Source organism: Phascolarctos cinereus, unplaced genomic scaffold, assembly GCF_003287225.1.
Source record: "Phascolarctos cinereus isolate Bilbo 61053 unplaced genomic scaffold, phaCin_HiC Scaffold_4;HRSCAF=312, whole genome shotgun sequence".
In the NCBI taxonomy this organism is placed as follows: domain Eukaryota; kingdom Metazoa; phylum Chordata; class Mammalia; order Diprotodontia; family Phascolarctidae; genus Phascolarctos; species Phascolarctos cinereus.
In genome coordinates this window covers 356526443-356544475 of record NW_027555847.1, presented here as the reverse complement: position 1 = coordinate 356544475, position 18033 = coordinate 356526443, and the positions used below count along the sequence as shown (strand labels likewise).

Below are 18033 nucleotides of genomic sequence, written 5' to 3'. Positions count from 1 at the left end.
GTGCTTTTTCAGTAAGGCCTTGCCAAAGCAATAGCTTTCATCCAACCATGTGTCCTGATTTTGATTTCAGAAATTAGCCAGTTTTCAAAGGCAAGAGTTTTGCAAGGTTGTTTTTTTTTTTCCAAGAAGTTTGAACAATTCACAGAAAAGAGGCGTTTGGATGATATATATTGGGAAATAGGTTTTTGCACGTTGTCTCATGAGAATATGAGTTCTTTGAGAGCAAGGACCCTGTTTTTCCATTTCGTTGTACCCCCAGAATTTAATATAGTGCCAGGCACATAGGAAAATCCAATGCTTTTGTAGACAGATGACGATAACGATTATGAAGAGATTTGCATGACCCCGAACTCCTAGAAGTAGGAGTGGAAATACTCTGCTGCTATTGTTGTTTGTCCTTTGATCTCCAAGAGGCCCATGATATCAGGGAGGTGATGCCATGAAATACAAGTGAATTGGATTTAAGTGAGGTAGGGCTGTGCAAAGTCACCAGCTAATGGACAACAGGACCTGGGCTCAGAGGACTTGGAACACACAAGGCCAATGGTAGCTCCCGGGGCTAAGCTGCTCGGCTCCCAGCAACTGACTTTAGCCACAAGAGACAGGCTCACCCAGACTCGAGCAAACGCCTCCTTTTCCCACCCCACCCCCAGAGCACCTGGCCTGGGCTATGGAGCTGGTGAGCAGCTTGTATTTCTGCTCTGCCTTTGTTCTCCCATTGAGGAATTCTGCCACTGCGGCCCAAATTGAGGACCCTGCAGCAGGTAAGTGCTCCGTCATTCCTCCCTAGGGGCTTGTTTTGGAGAACTGTTGGGAATGGGACAGTAGGTGCTTGCAGTATCAGATAAATTATTAACATATTTTTTAAAAGAGCCTTCTTCATTTCCTTGCCTTCATTTTATTGAAGGGGGTGAGGAGAGGAGGGAAAGCACTTTTGAGTTGTCTAAAGCTTGGGTGGAGAGAGAAGGCAGGAAGGAAAGACTAAAGGAGCGGGAAGGATAAAAGTATATGGGGGGAGGAGGGAGGGTGAAAGCATGTTTTGGGGAGGGGAAGGGAAGGGAACGGAGGGTGCCCCTGTCTGCCAGACAGCTTACCTAAGGGTCGAGAAGGAGACTGTGAGGGGGCAGCTGCTGCCTTAGCATCCGCTCTCCCAAATCCAGTCCAAGGGAAGCCGCAAACAAAACTGCCTCTGGTGAGAGTGAGCACCAAATATCGGAATAGACAACTCCAATCTTTATTTGTTTTTACATGAGCAACCACCTGTTTTATTACCTTTGACTGCTTGGAATCATAGGTGGGACACTAAACCTGTCCTGAAAATGAAATCTAGAGATCTTTCTCCCTCTTACTCATCAAGTTCCACAGGGAAGGAGGAAAAATTGGTGAAGATGCACACCTCCCTGTAATCTTGGGATCACAGTGCACGGGTCTGCCTTCCTTAAGTCCTACTCAGGATTGCATTGAATGCTTATGATTCATTATGTTATGATTAAGGTTTTTCTCCACCCTCCAGCATCCCAATGCTCTTCCAAAAATGAAACTCCCCTGTAAGGACTTGGTTTTTTCATGGAAGTAGCTGTCTCGTAAGTGTGTGCAATAGTTGTCGTTGAAGCAAACACTTCTGTCTCTGAGCAAATGATGATTCTTCTGTAATGTGCTGGGGCACATGCCTGTCCCAGGCTCCTGTGACTCAGCTACTCTGTAGTTAAAGCAAGGTGAACTTTTACAGAAAAACCAAGGCTTCAGTATTTCTTACTGCCAATTTTGCTATCTCAGGTTCATTTCCTTACTCCCTAGTCCCTACTCTGTCAAGTTTTTGGTTTTGGTTTGGTTTGGTTTTGGTAAATCTGGAGAGGTGCTGCCAAGCTTTATGTAGGTGTGTGAGACTGATATAATGCATATCACTATCATATAGTCAGCACCTGTATTACGTGTCAATCACTGTTCTAGGTTAGGGTGTACAAAAACCTGACCTCTTGGAGCTTATTTCCATAGGGATACCAGGAATTCATAGATAAGTAAATTCAAGATGTGTGTAAAATACACAATGATGCAGGCATACTAGAAAGTGGGGAAATCATAAAAGGCCTTTTGAAGGAAGTGGCAGCTCCACTGAGCCTTGAAGGGAACCAAGAGTCCCAGTATTTACAGGTGACAAAGGAGAACATTCTAGGTATAGGGGACAGCCTGTGCAGTGCAAGGGTATGGGGGTGGGAGCTGAAATATCATGGCAAGAAAACCAGTTTGGGGCAGCTAGGTGACATAGTGGATAGAGCACTGGCCCTGGATTCAGGAGGACGTGAGTTCAAATCGGGCCTCAGACACATAACACTAGCTGTGTGACCCTAGGCAAGTCACTTAACCCCATTGCCTAGCCAAAAAACAAAACCAACAAAAAAAAAGAAAACCAGTTTGGCTAGCAAACTTCCACCAGTTTGTGAGGGGAAGCAACATGCAACCAAACCTGGAAAGGAAGGCTAGGGCCATATTTGAAAGGTCAAATCAGAGTTTATGTTTTATCCAAAAGTACTGAGGAGCAAGTGAAGGTTCCTGAGTGCAGGTTAGATCTATGCTTGTCATAGATCTAGAGTCTATGTCTAGAGTCTAGTCATACAGTCAACAAGTGTCAGGGCCAAGATTCATTGCTTCATAAGTTAGAATCAGAAGTAATCTGAGAAGTCTTTCTAGTGGAACTCTGTCATTTTACAGATGAGGAAACTATGGCCCAGAGATATGATGACTTGTCCAAGGTCATTTAGGATTTGAACTCAAGTTCTCTAACTTGAAATCTGGGACTTTTTCTGTCACAAAAATTAAATTTCAGTGCCAAGATTTGAACCCAAGGCACAGTGGGTAGAGTGGGCCTGGAGTCAAGAAGACTCATCTTTGTGAATTCAAATCTGGCCTCAGACACTTACCAACTGTATGACTCTGGGCAAGTCACTTACCCCTATTTGCTTCAGGACGTGGAGAAGGAAATGGCAAACTACTCCAGTATCTTTGCCAAGGACACCCCAATGGGGTTGTTGAAGATTCGGACAGGACTGAACAATAATAACAGCTCCTGACTAGGGATCAGAGGTTCCCAAACTTATTTGTCCTTCTGCCCCCTTTTTTAAAAAAATTACTCAGCTCTCCTTTGACTTTTTTTTAAAATGTATCATTTCAAAAAAATATAATTTTTTTTAAAATGGCACATCTTAAATATATTAATTTATTGTAAATTTGTGGGGTTTTTCCTGCATTGAAATTTTGATGACAAAATATTGTGTCGTGTAACCACATAGTATCGTGTTGTAAACAAGTCATTACACACACATATTCCTACCATTGCCTGCTGGATTTCCAACAATGCACAACACCCTCTCCTGCCAACACTTGCTTTTTAAGACCTGTCAGTGGACTTGACCACTGATGGTTATAACTTGCGTTTTGTGTGTTTATTTGGAAAATAATGTAATTACTATGAATTTAACTCTGTTACACAACAGATGAAACATATATGAATGGTTTTTCAAATTTTTCTTATCTTTTCTTCTTTCCTTATGCTTCCACCACCCCCTTACTCTTATTCAACACCCCCAATTGCACCAGAGGCTACTACAGCCCCCTGGATTGGTCCCACACCCCCCAGGGAGCAGTATCTTCCACTTTGGGAACCTGGGTTAGTCCTTTCTTTTCCTCTGAAGCTTCTGGTAGTGCAAAACCTTAGAAATCCCCAAAGGCTTCTTCTTAATTGACTTATGTGGCAGTAATGAAAGCAATGGACCCCAGAGTTTCTTTTATATATGCAGCTGGGCTGGGGAAAGATAATTCTCCACTGGAACTATGTAGTAGCCATGAAGAAGTGGAATTTTCCTGGAATGGGCACCTTGGAACTGTGATAAGTGGTTTCAAACCATGGGCCAAAGGTTGTGTTTGCCAAAGCACCATGTCCCTGTAAATCTACTCCATGTAAGAGAGGTGAAGACTCATGGTAATAGAGTTAACAAGGAGTATGTTGGGGGAATCTTCCAATAGGACATATATCAGGGTCATAATACATGCAGCCATCAGTCTCCAAGCCAATTCAATTCTCCTCCTTGGACACTGCTTCCCTTTGTTATTAATTAATTCTCCCCACACTCTGATGTGTAGGTCAATAGAACTATCCCTGATTGACAGTTAGGAAACTGTGGTTTCTTATCTCCATCTCTGAGCCATCTGATAGCCAGGGTGAAGTCCATTAATAGCACTTCCCAGAGCTCAAGAGGAGGATAACTGGTCACACTCAGCTTGACTTCCCTTATCAGTTAGGAGGAAGCACAGTCAGATCTGTCTCCCTCAGTGAAAGGGAAAATTTAGGTCACAAATTCGTGGAATGGAGTGTTACAGGATCGTGCAGGTGCTACTGTGGAAATAGGGCTGGATTTGAAGAAAGGTCACCTGGGTCTGAAACCTAACTTATTTCTAGGTCCTCTAAACAACTTCCCTCTCAAAGCAGGAATTCTCTCTTTAAGATCTCTAATAGCTGGCATTTAAATAGTGCTTTAAGGTTTGCAAAGCACTTTACACGTTATAGCATTTGATCCTCACAATAATCCTGTTGGGTAGGTGTTATCATACCCATTTTGCAGAGTAAGAAACTGAGGTAAAGGTTAAGTGACTTCCCAGGATCATAGTGATGTCTGAGGCTGGATTTGAACTCAGGTCTTCCTGGCTCTTCCCGCCATACCACTTAGCAGCCACTAATAGTTGTTTTATACAGCAGTTTAGGGAACTTTGTAAAGCAACCCACTCCATTAATGGAAAACTGTCCATAATTTTATCTTGTATTAAACTAAAAATTGCCTCCCTATAGCTTCCATCCATTGTTTTTTGTTCTGCCATTGATAGCTATACAAAAGAATTCCAATCTCTCTTATATGTGATAGTCCTTCAAATATTTGAAAACAAGTATCAAGACCAGTCTCCTTTTCTCTTCCCATTCAAGTTTACTGTTTTCTAGAGTAAACAATCTCATTTGTAGTACTCATTCTACGTAAGATATAGCTTTCAGAGCCCTCACCATCCTGGCCATTGCAGACATATATAGGGAGCTGATTGGAAGTGTGGTAGGGATAGGGGTGGCACCGGGCATAGAGTGCTGGAATTGAAGAAAAAAAGACTTAAGTTCAAATAAAGCCTCAGACACTAATTTTGTGACCCTGGATAAGTCACTTAACCTCTCTATACCTCGGTTTCTTTATCTGGAAAATGGTGATCAGAATAGCACCTACCTCCCAGGATTGTTGAGAGGATCAAATAAGACAGTATCTATATAGCACTCTGCAAACCTTAAGGTGCCATATAAATGGCTAGTTGTTGTTATAAGTAGTGACTAGGAAGGTGAAAAATTTCAGTACCTCAGTGAATGTAAAATCTCTTCAGGGTGAGTATTCCTTCCAATGGTAGAGTCTGCAATTCATTCACATCTTATCTTGTACAACTCTGATTTCTGGTCATCCATAAATCCTCCACAGAGGAGGTGAAAGGGTGACTTCCTGTAGCTACCTTGCCATTACATCAATGAAACACCCAGACATTGTGGATGACATTGGTCATCCATTGCTGTCATTGCCTGGCCAATCCACTCCCATTTCCACTTCTCCTACATTGCTCTTCACTGGCAATCTGGTTCAGCATATTTGTCTCAATCATGTGTCTCTTCATTCCCTTTTAGGTAATCTTCAACTTGAATTCTTCAGAGATTGTGGTGTTTAATGTTTTGTAGCCATGAAATAGCATCACTGGAAGAATACTGATGTTTAAAAGATGGACCTATATCTCAGAAAAAAACTGGATGGAGTCATTAGAAGTCATGAGTAATTTCCCATAGGCAATCGAGCCAGCTCTACTCGTATTTAATTCTGGTGCCAACTCATCACCCCTCTACAGTGCCTATTCAATATATATGTATTTAGGTACCAATTCTATTGGCTATCCATCCAACTACAAAGGCATTCTTCATCCACTTGGATTTTCCTGCGTGCACGATTAAGCCAAACTCTGAAGTGGTAGTTCTTATCCAAGAGGATCTACAGTGTTCTGAGGCTTGATGACATGAGTACACTGTCATTTGGAAATAGGAGATCTGAAGGACCTCACCATCTCCAGGGAATCTCTCTTCCATTTGGACTCGTCATTGCCTGTCCAATCTTCTTGCACTCTGCTCCTCTCTGTACACTCTGCATTCCAGTCATCCGCTCTTATTTGCTGTCCTTCACACATGCCATTCCATCTTCTGTCCATACCTTTCCACTGTACATTGGTTGCTACTCATGTGCATGAGGCCCTCCCTCCTTTCATCCACTTCTGGCTTCTTTCAAGCATTAAATTAAAATTCTACCTTATGCAGGATGCTCATCCTGGTCCTCAATCTGCTATAGCCCTCTCCTCCAAGGTTGCCTTCCATCTATTTGGTATGTACCTATTTATACACATGCCATCTCCCCCATTAGAATGTAAACTCCTTCAGGACAGGCATTGTTTTTGCCTTTCTTTATATCTCCAGTGCCTAGAACAGCCCTTGACACATAATAGACATTTAATGATTGATTGATTGATTGATTGATTCCATTGGACATTCTACATGGCAGCAACAAGTTCCTTTGTCAAACTTAGGTCTCCTTGTTCAATGCTGTGCTTGATATCTATCATCAAGCAAAGTTATACCTGCTGGTATAGCTTTCAAGGAATCTTATATGATTTTTAACATAAGAGAGACACTTCATTGGAGGAGAACTTTTACCAAATTAAATAACACTTTTATACTCAACAAACAATAGTCAAGGAGTCATTCAATCAATCAACCAGCATTAATTTGGCACCTACTACAGCAGTACCTTGCATTGTTCTAGATGTGCAGGGGATGTAAAGATGAAAAGGGAATAATCACAGCCTTTAAGGAACTTACATTCCATAGGGGAAGATAATGTAAATCGATTACCATATGCAAAATAAATACAAAGCAATTTATCTGTGGGAGACACTGACACCTGGAGGAAATCAAGAAAGGCTTCATGTAAAAGATGCTTGAGTGACAGGATTGTCAGAGACAGACATGAAGGAAGAGAACATTCCAGGCATGGGGTAGGGAAACAAGAGACAGAATGTTGTATGAGAGGAGCAACAAGAAGGCTGATTTGGCTGGAAAAAGCATGTGTAAAGGAGAGAGAAATATACTATAAGTCTGAAAAGATAGATCAATGGCAGGCTGTGAAAGTCTTTAAAAGTCAAACAGAAGTTTGTATTCAGTAGAGAGAATATGAAGCTGCTGGAGCTTATTGAGAAGGGAGTTACATGGTCAGACCTATATTTTAAAGCAATTACTTTAGCAGTTGTGGGGAAGATAGATTAAAGAGGGGAGACACTTGAATCAGAAAGACCAGGAGGATGTTGTATTTTCTTTGCCTCTCCAAAGAGAATCTGTGATCTGTCCTTCCATTTACCTCCAATTTCCATTTGTCTCCTGGTTTCATTTATTAAGATAATGTCAATATTCATACAGCCTGGACTGGGCCTGTTGGCACTCCCAGCCCACACTTCATACATACCTGCAATTCATATGATTCAACATCTCTAGCAGTATATCTACATACCCGCTCATTAGTCATTCTATAAAGAATTCACTGAGTACCAACAGATAGGTTAATCTTTTTAGGTATGAGGCATTTTTTTAGGTTATTAGGTATTAGATCTAAAAACCTGATGATTCTTAGCACTCTCTACACCCTTTTCTACCCTTCTGCCATCATCACTATGGAAATAGAAAGGATATATAGGACTGCGGATTACTTTGTATTTTTCTTTGTTTAATGGGTTGCCAAAGGATATATCACCTAGTGGCCAGCCTACTGATCATCAGCCTCTGCATACTTAGCTAGATTGGTCCTTGGAAAGCAAAATTCTGTCATTGAGACTGTCCAGAATTATAGAAGCAGCTAGATTATGCACTAAGCTGGCATAGTGTTAAGAATCAAGGGTCACCTCTGACATCATGAAATGTTAGAATAAAAGTGTGTGTGTGTGTGTGTGTGTGTGTGTGTGTGTGTGTGTATGTGTGTGTGGTGGTCCCTATCATGGGGAAAAGTTAAAACTCCTTTTTAAAGATGTGTTAACTCCTTCAGGGCACTTACTGGTGCTACTTTTAAGATTAAAAATAGTAATATGACAAATTCATTCATTTATTCCACAAGCATTTATTAAGCACTTATAATGTGCTAATTTTTACACCTCAGAAAAGTGAGCTATGTCTTTCCCTTCCCATGAATATTGTAACAGAATCACAGGATCAGAGTCAGAAAAGCCCTCAGTAGCTATTTAGTCTAACTTGTACATCTATAACATGTGTGGTGAGTAGAGCATTGGACTTAAAGTATGGAAGACCGGAGTTCATAAGCTGCTCCAGACACTTAGTAGCTATGAGACTCTGTGCACTTAACCTCTGTGGTCTCAATTTTTTCACTTGTAAAATGGGGATAATAAAAGCACCTTCTTCACAGGGTTAAGTTGAAACCAAATGAGATGATGTATATAAAGTGCTTTGGAAACCTTAAAGCATTATGTAAATATGAGCTATTATTTTGTTAGGGAATCTACTACCAGCCAAGCCAACCCATTGTTCTCCTCTTGGACTGTTCTAATTGTTAGGAACTTTTTTGTTGGAGAAAACCTAAATTTGCCTCCACTATTTCTGCCTGTTTCCTATATCTGCCCTCTGGGGCCAAGCCAAACAAGTCTAATCCTTGTTCTCAGTGATAATCCTTTAAACACTTGAAGGCCACCATATGTTTTCTCTAAGTCTTCTCTTCTCCAAGACGAACAGAAGCAATCCCTTCAACAGGCTTTCATTTCCTTCACTGTCTTGTTTGCCTCCTCTGGATGCAGTCTAGCTTACCAACATCCTTCCTAAAATGGCATGCCCGGAAACTAAACACAGGACTCTAGCTGTGGTCTGACCAGGATAAAGTACAATTAGAAACAATAAGAATATTGAGGGGAAGCGAGTAAGTATTTACTAAGAACCTAGTATGTGTCAGGCACTGCGCTAAGCATTTTTTACAAATAATATTTCATTTTATCCTCATATTAAGCCTACAATGTGGGTGCTATTATTATCTTTATTTTATAGATAAGAAAACTGAAGCAAATAGGGTTAAGTGACTTGCCCAGGGTCACACAGCTATTAAGTGTCTGCAGCCATATTTTAAGGTGGCCTGGCCTGGAGTCAGGAAGACTAATCTTTCTAAGTTCAAATCTGGCCTTAGACACTTGCTAGCTGTGTGACCCTGGGTGACTCACTTGGCCCCTTTTGCCTCAGTTTTCTCATCTGTAAAATGAACTGGAGAAAGAAATGGCAAACCACTCCAGTATCTTTGCCAAGAAAACTACAAATGGGGTCATGAAGAGTCAGACACTAATGAAAATAACAACAAACAACAACTTCCTGACTCAGGTCCTGAGGCATTATTGCCTCCCTAGTCTTAATCAATTTGCTTCCCTTGATATACTGTAAAATAGCATTAATTTTCTTGATTACTATTTCACACTGTTGACTCATATTGAGCGTGCAGTCCGCAAAATGCCCCAAGTCTTTTTCAGAAGAATTGCTCTCTAACCACACCTCCCCATCTTGCTTTTGAATATGAAGTTGATTTTCTGAGCTCTTTTAAGAGTAGTCTGTCTAATTTCATAGGGTATTGAACTTGGCAGAAAGACCTGGGTTCAAATCCCACCTCAAACACTTACTAGCTCTTTAACCTGGAGCAAGTGCCTTCATCTCTCTGTGCCTTAATTTTCCTCATCCTTAACATGATAGGATTAGACTCAGTAGCCTCTATGCTCCTTTCTAGCTTTAAAACTATGACCCTATGATGCTACCAAGGTCTTTGTAAATCTTGACTTGGTGCTTTGGTGTGTTTATTGTTTTATTAGGTAAAAAAAAAAAGCATGACTGTGGTAACCTGGAGGTATAGAATCACAGAGTCTCAACATTGGAAGGAACTAGAGGTCACACTTAAACAGGGATCCCCATTACTTTGTCTCCTAGGGACCCAGTATAGGCATTAGCATTGGCCCCTTCCCTGTTACCTTTTCCTTACACAGTTACCCATCAAGAGTTGGCTTTGTCCAGCTGGACAAATTTGGCTTTGTGACCCTGAAAGACTCTGACAGAATATTGGACATTGCACTGACTTCAGGCTCCACTGGAGGGTAGAGCAACTCTTCTTCTCCTCCATCTTTTTGATTCGCCAGTGTAGCCATACCAGAAATCCACTGATTTCAAGCCTCCTGAAGCATCCCTGGTGAACGCTTCCTGGGTTCCTGCGGTCCTTCTTTCTCTCCTTAGGCATTTACTTCCTGCTTTGGTTCTGATGGACTAGATGCAAGTTCTTGTTTGTTTGTTTTGAATTTATGGAATAAAACAAGCATTTCCATAACATACTACAACAAAAAAGGATGATTGAACATGAAAGCACAAATCTGCTATGCACAACTTACTGTTCCTTTCAAATATACAACAAAATGTAAATTTCTTTTTTTCTTTCCTCCCGCTCCTGCCCTAGAGATGGCTACCGTTAGACACAAATAGGTATTATGTATGTATATACATATATATACATATATGTATAGGTATATACACACATATATGTGTGTATATATATATACATATATGTATAGGTATATACACACATATATGTGTGTGTGTGTGTGTGTGTATGCACAACCATTCTATACATACTTCTATTTATCAGTTCTTTCTCCAGTTGCAGATAGTGTCCTTCATATGTCCTTTGTATTTAATTTGGATCTTTATAATAGTCAAAATAACTTATTCACTCAAAGTCATTCTTAAAACAATATTGCTGTTACTATATACAATATTTTCTTGGTTCTGCTCATTTCACTCTTCATTATTTCATACAAGTCTTTCCACGTTTTTCCATGCTGATTAAATACCCTATTCTCATCCCAAGTTCTTGTTGATTTCGAGGCCTCTGGAGTGCCCCCAATCAGAATACCAACAGGCTTCCAACAATCCTCTCCTTTAATCCTTGACTAAATGGAATATTTTACTGGTTTTTGACTTTGGCTTTATTGATCATTGTTTTATCTAATGCCTTTTTTCAACTTTAGGGGTAAGTTTCTTAGAAGAGCTGATTAGCCTAATTGTAAACATTCACATCATGTTCTTTGCCCACCTAGTTTCAACATGAACTTTTGTCAAGTCATGTCTCCTCTACTAAAATATTCCTTAAACTGACCCTCATACAGTGTGGTTGTGAGTGGCCTGACCATCTTAGTTGCCCTCCTTTGGACCCCTCCATCTTGTCAATGTCTTTACTACAGTGTGTGAACAGTATAACCCAGGTGTGTTCTTACCAAACACAGTGGAACCATCACCTTCCCCATTCTCACATTATTCTTCTAGTGATGTCTAGCCCGATATCAATTAGCTCTTTGGCTGCCAGGTCTTCTACAGTTGACTCACATTGATTTTGCAGTTGACTAAATCAGCTACTTTCTTTTGTATGAAATTTTGTCAGAGAAAACAGAACCTATGTAGAGGTTACCTTCCCTCCTTTGTCAATTGTCATTGCTCCATTGAGCTTCAATCAGCAATCCTATTTCTTCTTTGATCCTCTTTACTCCAAATTAGCTTTTTTAAAAACCACTTATTATTTCAAGCTTCAGCTCATTCTGGACTGTAGTATTATTCTTAAGGTACAAGTTTATTCTTTTCTACTCAGCTTTAATTACCTGCCATTTCTTCCATCTTTTAAATACTTCTGTTTTATGTAAGTTAGTCATGGGATTCCCTGGATAATCACATATTTCTGTCTCCAGACACCCTTCCTTCTTCTGAGTCACAAAAGCAGTCGTTCTTGTGATCAGAATTCCATTTTTTGAGAGTATCCCATAGTAAGCTTCCATGTGGAATCCTAGAAAGTTCACCTCAAGAAAGAAACTAAAAAAAAAAAAAAGATTTCCAATACAAACCTCCAGGATCTCCATAGATTTCAGCACAAAGTTCAGCCTAGAGTCTTTATCAAGCAACCTCTTTGAAAGAGCAGTCTTGTAGTACTTTCTTGGGATCAAATGGTACTCCAGTTCTGCCAAGAAATGTCAGAATGATTATCTTTTCAAGGAGAAATCTTCAGTCAACAATGACCACTGCTGAAACTGTCAAGAGAGTTGGACCAGGTGCAGGAGAGATGGTTGAATTTCATTCTGGATTTATAAAATTCAAGGGAGTGACAGATGAATCTCTTTCACTTGCATCATCCACTACTAAATTTATTTTCCTGGAAGATGCCTACTCTGTCTCATTAAGAAATGAAATAAAAACAGATGCCTAGAGGCTGAATCCTGGAGTCTTTGTAGAATTGCCATAGTTGTCATTATTTAGTCATTTCAGCTGTGTCTCACTGTTTGTGACCCCATTTGGGGTTTTCTTGGCAAATATACAAGAGTGGTTTGCCATTTCCTTCTTCAGCTCATTTTACAGATGAGCAAACTGAGGCAAACAAGGCTAAGTGACTTGCCCGGGGTCACATAGCTAGCAAGTATCTGAGGCCAGATTTGAAGTTAGGTTTTCCTGACTCCAGACCCAGCACTCCAACCATCCACTACACCACATTGATGCCCTAGAATTACCATATACAAAAAAACAAAAAAGTGAAGTAAAGAAAAAGCATGTCATCTATGAGTTAATGCAGATTGCATTGCATCATGTCTGAGCACTGAAGATAATTCAGTGTTTAAAAAAATTTTACATGTAATTGGGAAATATTTGACAAAGTAAATAAAAATGATTTTACAAAAAGAATGTCTATTCAGAGGCACTGAAAGAAGAAATGTGGTTCAGTAGCAAAATCAACCTAATCTTCCTATGTGTAGATGACTTCCTAGAAATGCATGGGCAATTCCTGTACTGCTTAAAAGAACAACGGAAAGAATTCTTGGCAGATGGGAATGATCAGAATTATGTGATCCAGAAATGAAGAATGAAAGAAAAAAATATGGTGTATTTTGTTGTGGTCAAAATGAAGCTGTCATTCCAATAAAACAAGAAATTCCAAAACATGAAAAAGAAAATTAGCAACTTCTCCGTTGTGAGACCTTGGTGTTCAGAACTTCATTCTTGTAGTGACTCAGCACATAACCAAGCACAGTGTGCTGGTGAAGCACATTATTCAGAACGTTGAAGCTGCTATTGAAGATTATGAAGAACTGACTCAGTCGCCTGGCCTAATAAAAGACATCATCACGCAAGGTGATGCTAAAGTGAATGAGCGTGAGAAGGGGCAGCATCTTAAAGCAATTTTTGGCAAGATGAATCTCAAGTCCTCTGGCAAGCAGAAAAATGGGCTGACCTTCCCAAGGAGAATATGCTGCACAGGCAGCTCCATCTTGATGGAGTCCTATGCTGGGAAACTTCATCAGGGCATCTGAAAGATGTTCTTGATGTCCCATTGACTGATGTACTTTTGCAGCTACAAGAAAAGCAAAGAGCCACGATTCTAGACGCAGCTAGGTAGCTCATGGATAGAATGGTAAGCCTGGAGTCAGAAAGATCTGAGTTCAAATCCAGCCTCAGTTGCTTCCTAACTGTGTAAACCTGGGCAAGTCATTTAACCTCTGTTTGCCTTAATCCACTGGAGAAGGAAATGGCAAACCACTACAGTATTTTTGCCAAGAAAATTCCAAGAACAGAATGATCCACGGACTCATGAAGAGTTGGACCCAAATCAATAGCTGAACAACAACAACATGATCCCAGACTGAGAGAAGCAATATAGGCTGCAAGCAACACAGGGAAACTTCCTATTGGAACAGGAGAAACAACATAACTTTGGCAAACAGAGAGAAACGTACAGAAATTTCAGAACCAGCTCGCGTAGGAACAGCAATGCTGGGAGCCCAAGTGAGATATACCGAAGCCAGGCTCCAAGAGCAGGACAATGAGTCCCAGCAGCTTAGAGAATGGCTGAAACAGGCTAAAGAGGAGCTGGACCAGCAATGGGCATGGGGGTGGAGGTGGGTTACTATAAGCATGACCTAGAGAGGCTCCAGGAGTCTTACCAAGCAGCAGAAAAGGAAAAGGAGCTGATTGAACGTCTAAAAGAAATTTTTTTTAAATACCATTTCTATACTGTCTGCCTCCTGAAGGGGTAGAGTGCCAAATCCTGAGCAACTCTTAGATATTCAATGGAAAAGGCCTAGAAAGGGCTACAAATTTTGCCCTTTGAAAGCCACCTAAATCGCTTAGAGATTACTTGGATTGCCATGGGTCATATAGCCAGTATATGTCAGAGGTGGGATCTTCTCAGCTGCCAGGCCTGCTCTATCTAATATGTCATGATGCTTCTTATATGATGGCTTGAATTGTTAGAAATTTTGTCCTTATACTGCTTTTCAGTGTGAGCCAGGAGCCACAGTGAGACCAGGTAAATGCGCTTGATATAAATAGAGATAGAGGACCATTGCTAGGGAAGCCAGCACGTCCCACAAACAGCACTGAAAACAGCCTGCCAGCATTCGAAACCAGGGCCGTAAGTCTTCAAAATGAATCAGGGATCTTGAGCCAGGTCCCAACCATGGACTGTCAAAACTGTAGCTAGGAAAGAATTAACCCCCTTAGATAATTATGTATGGGGAAAAGGCATAGCTATATATTTCTTGGAATGCCAGGAGCCACAGTATGAGACAGGACAACTCGGCAAATGGGCCCCCATGCCAGGGAGCTGGCTATGCAAGAGGCTTGAGACTCCAGTATCAAAGGGCATAGGACAGTCTAGCTAAGGGCAGAATTCTCTGTAGGCCACCAGGAGACTGAAAGAGAAATCAAGGATTACAACAAAAAGGTGGGACCGAATCCCAGTCACTCTGTCTGGATCAGCAGCAGATTGTAGAGGGGATAGAACTACGTATGATCTAGCCAACTCATCCCACATGCCTCAAGGGGATCAGTCCAAGGACAGAATCCCATACTGATAACTTAGACTGAAAATGTCATTAACAGAATAAAACAATAAGCACGCAGAAGAAATACTATGGGTTAAGAGAAACGCAAAAGGTAAGCCCAGAAGAACCAAGTAACCCAACAACTACATAAAGTAAATGGTGGTTCCACTATAAAGGGCTGTAAAAGCTAAACTGAGGAGTTTATAGTTTATCCCGGAAGCAATAAGAAGCCACTGGAGTTTATTAAGTAAGGAAGTGACATGGTCACACCTGCACTTAAGGAAAATCACTTTAGCTGCAGCAAAAGAATGGCCTGACAGGGAGAGAGACTTAAGACAGGAAGACTATACAGTAGGCATTTGCAATGACCTAGGCAAGCAGCAAGGTGGCCGAGTGGATAGAGCACTGGGCTTGGAATGAAGAATACTCATCTGCATGAGTTAACACTCAGTCTCAGACACTTCCTAGCTGTGTGACTTTGGGCAAGTCACTTAACCCTGCTTGCCTCAGTTTCCTCATCTGTAAAATGAGCTGGAGAAGGAAATGGCAAACTAATGCAGTATCTCTGCCAAGAAAACCCTAAATGAGGTCACAAAGAGATAGACACAACTGAAATGACTCCACAACAAAAGGGCAAGAACTAAGCCACTGGCTGATGATTGTTAGTGCTCAATACCCCTCTTCCAGTGATCACTTATCTACTTACCTATTTAATTGTTATATCCTCCCAGTAGAAAGTCCTGGGCCTGTTGCTCTTTTCTCTCTTTATACTCTCCCTCAATACGCTCCTCAGTTGCCATGAGATCAATGATCACTTCAATGCAGATGACTGCCAGATCTATATATTTAGCCCTAGACTCTCTCCTGAGCTCCATTCACTTGCCAACAACTTCCTTATTGAACTTCTTTATTTCTGTTGAGAGCACCACCATCCTCCTAATCACTCAGATTTGCAATCTTGGTGTCCATCACCAACTCCTCATCCTCACTTCATAATTCCAATCGGTTGCCAAACCTCATTTCTCTCTCCACAACGTCTCTGGCATATATCACCTCCTCTCTATGCACAAAGCCACAACCCTAATTCAGGCCCTCATTACCTTTAACCTGGATTGTTGTAGTAGTCTTCTGCATGCCTGAAGGCTCTTCCTCTCCAATCCAGACTCCACACAACTGCACAAGTAATTTTCCCAAAGTATAGGTCTGATTATGTCATGCCTTTGCCCCTACTCAGCAAACTTCAATGGTTCCATATTACTTCTAGGATTGAATAGAGACTCCTCTATTTGTCACTTAAAGCTCTTTGCACGCTGCCCCCATGTCCAACCTTCTTAGAGATTATTCTTCTACTTGCAGTCTATGGTCCAGCCTCCTTGCTGTTGCTCACAGACATCTCTCCATCTACCATCTCCTGGCCTTTGCGAAGGCTGTCCCTTAGGCTTGAAATGTTTTCCTTCCTCTCCTTTGCTGCGTTGAATCCCAGTCTTCCTTGAAGACTCCCTCAAATGCCATCTTCTGTGTGAGGCCTGTCCTGGTCACCTGCGTGCAGATAGTGCCTCCTCCTCTCACTGCAAAGTTATCTCACATCTGTTTGACACACACTCAGATATGTGCATATTGCCTCCCTAATTAGAATGTAAGCTCCTTAAGGGAAGGGACTAGTTTGCTTTTGTCTTCGCAACCAAAATGTCTAGCATATCCAGGTGCTTCAAATGCTTCATGATTTGACTGACACACTGCTTGGAAAAATGGATGGGTTCTCAGGGTGGGGGCGATTCCTATCCCTAATACCTAGCATGATGCCTTGCACCCAGCAGGTGTTTAATAAATGCTTGCTGGTGAAAAAATTGAAAATGAATACTCTGAAAATTATACCGGCTGAGCTTGGCCCCAAAGAATTCTAAGAATGTAACTTCCTCCCTTCTTTGTGAAGATGCCAGATCCTACACATAATATTAGAGTTGGTTGAGATATTGATTAGTCTTACTGCGTTTTTACCTTTTTTAAAAATTTTTTGTTATAAGAAATAGCATTTTGGGAAGGGGAGAGAGAAGAGATATAATGGGAAATATAGGTGATGAAAAACAAAGGAGACCAAATAAATAAATACAAATGTGTTCTGGGTAGTCCTGGATTAAAATGACTTACCTAAAAATGCATAGATAGTTAATGGCAAAGCAGGGCTGGAACCAAAGTCTCCAGATCCCAAATTCTGTGTCCTTTCCATCTTACCACAAATTTGCTTCCTCTACTACCCATTAGCAACTATTTATATTCCTACCTTAAATTGCTGCTTTCAGTATACTTCTCATTGAGTATAGAGCCTGCCTGCCTGTCTCCACATAGAGAAAACTAGGTTTCACAGCCCCACCACTCCTTTTCTATGTTTTTTGTTGTTGGTTTTGGGTGTATGTGTGAGGCAATTGGGGTTAAGTGACTTGCCCAAGGTCACACAGCTAGCTAGTAAGAGTCTGAGGTCAGATTTGAACTCAAGTCCATGACTTTAGGGCTGGTGCTAGCCACCTAGCTACACCACTCTTTTTTTAAACAACTCTTGCTTGAGATGTGAAGAGTTTCAGGAAAGGCTAAGGAAAGGCTAAGGAAAGGGTGGGGAAAAGAGTAAAAAAAGAAGTATTTATATAGTATCTTCTATGTGCCAGGTACTGTTCTAAGCACTTTTTACAAATATTATCTCATTTGAGAGGCATCCACTGGCCACGATCTCTGAATCCTAAGGGACATCCTGGCAATTTAAAACCACATGCATAAGGTCCTATTTTATTTACTAAGAGGGGCAGAAAAAGCACATTATTTAGGAAACACAATGAAAAGCAGCTTGAGGAGAAAGAGATGCTGACGAGAGACCCTGAAAGAAAAGTAGCTTCTCTGAGGGAAAGGCATTGGCTGACAGAGAAATGACTACAGTACTTTGTTTCCCAGCAGCTGATTTGAATATGACTGTTTTAAGAACTTTGAAGCTGATTGCGGGAAACTCTGAATCAAAGAACTATTTGGGGACTATGAAACTACTGTATAAGGACTATT

The 18033-nt window shown here is 41.0% G+C and overlaps 1 long non-coding RNA gene across 1 annotated transcript; it reads left to right on the top strand.

Annotated features, from left to right (window-relative positions):
* Window positions 1-214: 214 nt before the first annotated feature.
* On the top strand, window positions 215-10464 carry LOC144456928 (uncharacterized). The gene is made up of 2 exons (XR_013486155.1): window positions 215-764; window positions 5702-10464. It is a non-coding gene; the product is annotated as an uncharacterized LOC144456928 (long non-coding RNA).
* Window positions 10465-18033: the final 7569 nt, after the last annotated feature.